This window comes from Thamnophis elegans, chromosome Z (genome assembly GCF_009769535.1).
Source record: "Thamnophis elegans isolate rThaEle1 chromosome Z, rThaEle1.pri, whole genome shotgun sequence".
NCBI classification, from domain to species: domain Eukaryota; kingdom Metazoa; phylum Chordata; class Lepidosauria; order Squamata; family Colubridae; genus Thamnophis; species Thamnophis elegans.
In genome coordinates, this window is record NC_045558.1 from 87,880,457 (window position 1) to 87,887,236 (window position 6,780).

The window sequence follows — 6,780 nt, forward strand, 5'->3', positions numbered from 1 at the left end:
ACCATTCTGTCAATAAATTTTACTTGTGTAAATCTGTAGAATTCTGGAAATGTGGAGACTAGATTTACTAACTACACCTTATAAAAATACTTCTATTCAGGCATATTGAACTCAGTAAAAAACAATTTTGAATTTATATACAAGTCAAATAAGTGAACTGAGGATTGTTTTTTGCGTAAGAGGAGCTTTAAGTCAGTTTTGATTCCTGATGACTGCCTGGGCAAATTCCTACAGCTTGCTTTCATACTGATAACTTAATCTCTTTCATTGAAAACATTTCAATGAATAATATTAAAAAATGTTGATGTTGGCTCATTAGATATGTGTTTCTGGACACATTATGATCGGGTTCATATCTATGAAATCATGGCTTCTTTAACAATGGTTTATTGAATACAAACATGTTTAATTTATACAATTCATAAACTGTAATTTATAAATCAGAATAGTGGCGTCACATAACATGCTAAGCCAAAGCTAATATGTACTGTAGTTAATGTGTGAATCGAGCATATAGCTTTTTAAATAAATAATCTACTGGCAATTTGCAAATACTGTAGATAGATAGAGGGGAGATAGAGGGGAGATAGATAGATAGATAGATAGATAGATAGATAGATAGATAGATAGATAGATAGATAGATAGAGAAATATAGTAGGTAGGTAGGGAGAGAGAGAGAGTAGTTAAGTAGACAGGTAGATGTTTCCAGGTGTATTTATCCATGTGCTGGACAAAGAAATCACTGACAATCTGCAGTACCTAAGATTTTGTTTCTGCTGGCACAACACTTGATCAATCTAGTTCTCATCAATCACTTTAACTAAAGAACTTTCTAAGAGGGGAATTTTTTTTTTGCACTCTGCAAACCTCCCAAAAATGGCCTGTTTTTTGCAAAAACGGGCCCGATTTTGTTTAAAAAAGGCATGAATAGCTTTGGGGGAACTTGCAGAATGCTCCTGGGGTGCCCCCCCCCCCAGAACAAGCAAAAAACAGCCAATTTTTCACATTTCCAGCTTTCCAGAACTTCCAGAAGGCCCATTTTTTGCCATTCCCAGGCTCCAGAGGATTCCCTCAAGCCTCCGGGAGGGTGAAAACGGCTTCCCCTGGGCCATGGCCTTCCAGAGACTCCGGGAGGCCCATTTTTCACACTCCCCGATCCTCCGTGCAGGCTTTGCACTTACTTGGCAACCATGTAGACTCTGGGGAGGGGTGAGGCGAGGTGGGCAGAGCCAGCCAGGAGTGGAATTTGGAGATCCGCCAAACCACACAGAAACTTTGCTAGAAGATTGCCCGAACCTGGGCGGTTGTGGAGCAGCCCACCCCTGCTATTAATACTGATTGGGGCTAGCCTTGGAGAAAGAAGCTGAACCAAAGCAAAACTGTGTCACCCTGCCCCAGCCCCAGCAGTCAGCTCAAAAGGATACCATGGTCAATCAAAGCGTGCTGAGAGATCAAGAAGAGCAAAGATGGTTGAACTACTTTCATCTCACCCTTATCAGAGATCAACAAGTGCAACCAATATCATTTCTGTTCTGTAACTAGGCCTGAATTCTGACTGAAAGTGGTCCAGGTAAAACTCTGCCAGGCAACCATCTTTTCCACTACCTCCCTAAAAAGGGAAGATTGGAAACAGGATGAAAATTGTCCAAGCAGATGGGATCATGTGATGGTTTTTTTAATGACAGGGTAAACCAGGGCCTCTCGGCCCTCAAAATGTCCCCTCCTATAATGATGTATTAATCTCTGCCTGAATCTACCTGGTAGTCATTGTCCTGGAGGCTTTCACCATCCAGGAGGAACAAGGATTTAACTGACAGGTAGTGCGCTGACAGCACTAAAGATCTTGTCCACTTCCTCAGGTTCAACGGGTCAAACCATTCCTAGATAACTGTGGACGACCTTGTCCCAGGTATCTCACAGGGAATTTCTTCATGCATGAGGTCTAACTCGGAACAAATCCAAATGAGTTTGCTTGTGAGTTGTTGAACAAATTCCTCTCCATGGCCCTGAAGATGATTACTCAACATCTCCATCCCCTGTTCCAGTAAAGAACAGGTGATCTGAAACAGACTCACTAAATGACACTCTGAGGATACAATAAGGTCAGAGAAATAATACTGTTTGCTGCTCTTACTGCCATGATGTTGGCCTTTTACAGTTCTAAAGCATGTCCAGTCAAGTCATTCTTTGTCTTGCTCTAGCGGTGCTCTAGGCTTGTCTTAATCCTTTTTAACCTGTAACGTCTCCATGAACCACAGGGAGGGTTGGGAACAATGGGTCAAGAGAGGCCACACAACCACGATCCTGTTCAAGGACCTAGAGATTTAGACAGGACCATGCAGCAACACCTCCAAGATATCCCTCAATTGCTTTGGAACAGATTAGGATCCATCAGCTGGCATACGAGCATTTCAGGGATACCAGGACATGATCGGACTATGATAAGGGAGATAATCTTAAATCCGTCACCAGGCCATGTCACCATTGCTCAAACAATAAAATCAGATTTGGTGTATGAACACAATCCTGATCTGAGATAGGCCCATGGCCACCATAGTGATCATGAATTCTTGGACTGCTTCCAGAGTTGAACCCAAGGATTGAAGTCTCCCAGAACCATAAATCTGGGAAACCCCTCCACCAGCCCCGAGATAGCCTCCAGCAGTTCAGGCAGGGAAGTTGACACACAGCAGGAAACTAGTATACTTGAAACAATTCCAACTGATCCCATGAGCTCAGCTTCAGAAACAGGGTTTCACAACCAGGAATTTGCAGAGAAAGGCCTCTGAAGTCCAAAAGAAACTCTTTAATAACCACTGTCACCCCACTTCCCTTCCATTAGGGTCTCAGCTGGTGCCAAACCCAAAACCAGCTGGACGTATCTCTGAGAGGGGAATCCCCCTTTTCACTCAGATTTCAGTAATGCATGCCAAGTCGGCTCACTTTTCCTCAAAATCCTCTACTTCAGCTTGTTTAAAAGCTGACATATAACAACATTCCAAAATATTGTATAGAAACATGATGTGAAATCCCTGGTCACTTTGGGTGAAAAAAGTGATGGAGTAACTGCCAGTGATATATAATATACTGCCAGGACTAAAAAGAGTCTCTTCTGTGCTCTATGAGGGAGTCCTAAATAAGTGAGGAAATCTTTTCCTATGTCTATATTGCAAGATGAATATCTCTGTGTTGTGAAAAAGATAAAATAATAACTTAAATGTTTTTTAAGTTGTGAGTTGTAAGTGAAAACTGAATTATTTTAAGCTAAACGAAAATAGATTTCCATTTTTATCTATGGATCGACAATCCATAGATAAATTAATTTGTACTTTTACTAAACAAAACAATGAAACGGAATAACCATAATCTGTATTATTAGATTAAATCTATGTAGATCATGTAGATCTTTCATGGCCTTTAGTATTATCTAGCCCGATGTCATATTGGGTTGAATTTTATTATTATATTTTGGATGGTCCTAATAAAAAGATATAATTTGATGGAATTGTTAAAGGCTGGATCAGGCTAGAAACTGGAAGATCATTAGTCTTGCTTTAGGCGCAAAACCAACTAGGTGATTTTGGGCTAGTCCACTCGCAGTCCTAGGAAGAAGGCAGTGACAAAGCACTTTTGAAAATGATGCCAATAATACAGGGACTTACCTAACTGATCCCCCAAAGTCAAAACAGACTGAAGACACAACACAAAATGAAACAGGTTAACGGTCTATTCATAGACTGCAATTCCTCCTTCCTACCCCAAGGATTATCAGGTGATAGTTTCCAGTGGCTGCAGTTCCTTTAATATAGATGCACATATCACAGAGAACGCAACAAGTGTAGTAGATATTTAATTAATGTCACATTTTAACTAGGGATATATGTATGTAGCTGTGTGCCTCTGTCATTAAGTCTGTTATTTTGAAATAACACCCCCATGATACTGGGAACAGAATGTAAGGTGGTGATGTGAAAGAGATGTCCTTCACAAGCGAGCCATAAGGATATAAAAACCGCCGCGCCCATCGCCAGAAATGGAATTGCGCCCATAATAGTAAGTAAACTGTAACGTGTAAAAATTAATCTCGCAATCAAAAAAGGGAGGGACATTTTAACCATTTCGTATTTAAACAACTATGAGCTGAGAACGATCTTTTGCCAAGAAACCTCTCACCTTCCTATTTTTGGTCTGCCTGCCTCGGGCGCCTTCGCGCTTTCTTTCTCTTCAAGCCGTCGGGTAGCGTCTACCCGTTTCCGTAGCAACCCCATAGTTCCGGTTTAGGGAATAGAGAACGAGCGAGCGAGCGTGCGCACTATGCCGCGATGGTAAAGCACCATAGAGATAGGAAATTATAGATAATCTTAAACGAGTTAAAAAATAGAGAGCGCGCTAGTTTTTCCTTAGAGAAGCCATCTTTAATTCGCCTCGCAGACAAAATATTTTGACTTTTTTGAAGGAAAATTTCCAGCGAGGAATTTAATTCACTGACTCTGGTGAATTAGGGTTTTTTTTTAAAAAAAAGTTTAAAATGAGCCAATAAACATTCATATCAATAAAGGAGAATATTTGCTGACAAGAGCGGTCCCTAGCGCTCTTTGAACTTCGTTTTGTTGTAGGCGTTTCATTAGGCAACCTTATCAGTAATAGATGCAGCAGCTTGCCTAACGTCCCTGTCCTACTCTCCTCATTTATTTGTACCCATTTCCTGTGTTCTTATTCATGTTTATTCTTATTCCTGTTATCTTGTACATAAGTGACAAACTAAATAAATAAATAAAATAAGGGAGTGCAGTCTGATGTTTGCATTATTTTTCGTAGAGGCGATTGTGTGCGCGCCTACTGTAATTGAGATCGGCTGTGACGGCTGTGACAGCAGTGATGGATTTCTTCGATGATTATTACGGTATCCAAGGAGGAGTCCATGACTCATGTTTTGAATGTATGAGTCAACAACAAGCGTTATTATGCGCCAATCGAAGATGCTCGGAAGAGGCGCTTGAGGACCCGCGCCTCGCAGGGAGGAGGGCGGCGCCGAGGCTTATTTAACTGTCCGCAGTTCACGCGTTGATACTAGAGCAGCTGTTGTCTTCGTCATCGGTTGGTCTCGTCATCATGCGCAAAACAGAGCCCCTTCCCCCGCCTGGCCGCAGGCGGAGTGGGTGGTAGCGGAGGCGATTCCTTGGGTGGGTGTCGGGCCGTAAATTGGTCAGCCTTTGTGCGGGAGCTCATAAATGCCTTAGTTAAAAAAAATTAATAGTGCGGAGGCGAAAGACAATCCGAGGTCTCTTATAGAAATACCTTGTAATTTTGCTGCTTTGGTATACCGTACAGGTGATTGATTGATTGATATACAATGATGTACATCAGTGTCTACTCTGTCAGCTGACATTCACGAACGAACCAAAGGTAGAAAACTGGCCAAAGTATTTTCTTTGGTGGAGAAATTAACTGACCTGAAATGGTGAAAATTTGAATTTCGTGCCTTCTACATTTTTGATATTGCATTGATAAACTAGCTTGCCAACTGCCAAGTTCTCATACCAAATTTATCCACTGTATGCATACACATATTAATGAACACAACACAAATAAGAATCAAAGCATCTTTCCAAATTCCTCATTCTATTATCTAATCTATTCCAAGTGAGGATTTATTTATTTAGTGTATGCCATATCATACATGGATTAGCAATATAAACATTTCAACTAGAATAGTAGAATTCAATAAAACATAAATGTTAAAAAGACCTATGTTCAAATATCTAGGCCATCTAACCATTGAAGCCCAGTATTGTTTATATTTAAAAAATTAGATTCTGGATTGGTATATGCTCTCAGTTTACAGTTAATTACAATGTGATCTACAGTTTAATGTGGGACCCTGCAGTCACACTGAAGGAAGGATACTGGCAGATGCTGTGTAAAGTGTCAATCCTATTCAGGATTGTTCATTGCTGACATGGTCGTTCAAAGCCTGGCACCTTTTTTTGTGGGGTCATTTATATGCCTTCCTATGTTCGGGCGTTCAACAACCCATTTTGCTTTCCTTTGGCAATCAGTGTTAAAGTTGTTGGGCAGATGTTGTGCAAATGTCAGTGTTGGTTTCCTGGATTTGAGTCTTCTTGCTGGTAAATGAGGAAGGTTGGCAAGCACCGGTAGGAGTGAGTTGTTCATAACTTTTCTATATTCCCACACTAGTGCATCTTGCCTATCGTCATGGTGTCATTGAGTCTGTCGTCTTAACTTCCTAGTATGGCAGCTGTTAAGTTCGTTGCTAAGGTGGAACCACATAGTTAATGTTTTGCTGGTGCTAGGAGCGAGCCTCCAGTTAGTGAAAAATTTTCCCAATATTTTAAAGTCTTTGGATAGGAGGCTGTCTGTCAGCTACCTCCATGTTTTTTTCTTTTACTGCTATGGGCAAATCATCAATGTGTCCAAATTTGTGTCCCCTGGTCACCAGCATTATCTAATATAAGTTGAATGGTGTATGTGCCTTTACAGAGTCGTATGGGGGGGGGGGGAAGTATTGTTTAATCTTACCTTATTTTTTTCCCATTATTATCACTCAGCATGTTATCAATTAGTCTGTTTACAATTAATTTTTCCAGGAATTGAAGCAGGAGCTCAAAGAGGCAATTGGGCAGTAACTTTCAACTCTGTCTAGTGGTTTGCCAGTTTTAGAGATGATTGTGTGTGCTCAGAAAGTGTTCCGCTTTACCACCAAAAAGTTGAAAGTGATTTCTTGGTGAGAGTGGAGTGTCCTTTCACTATTTGAGCTT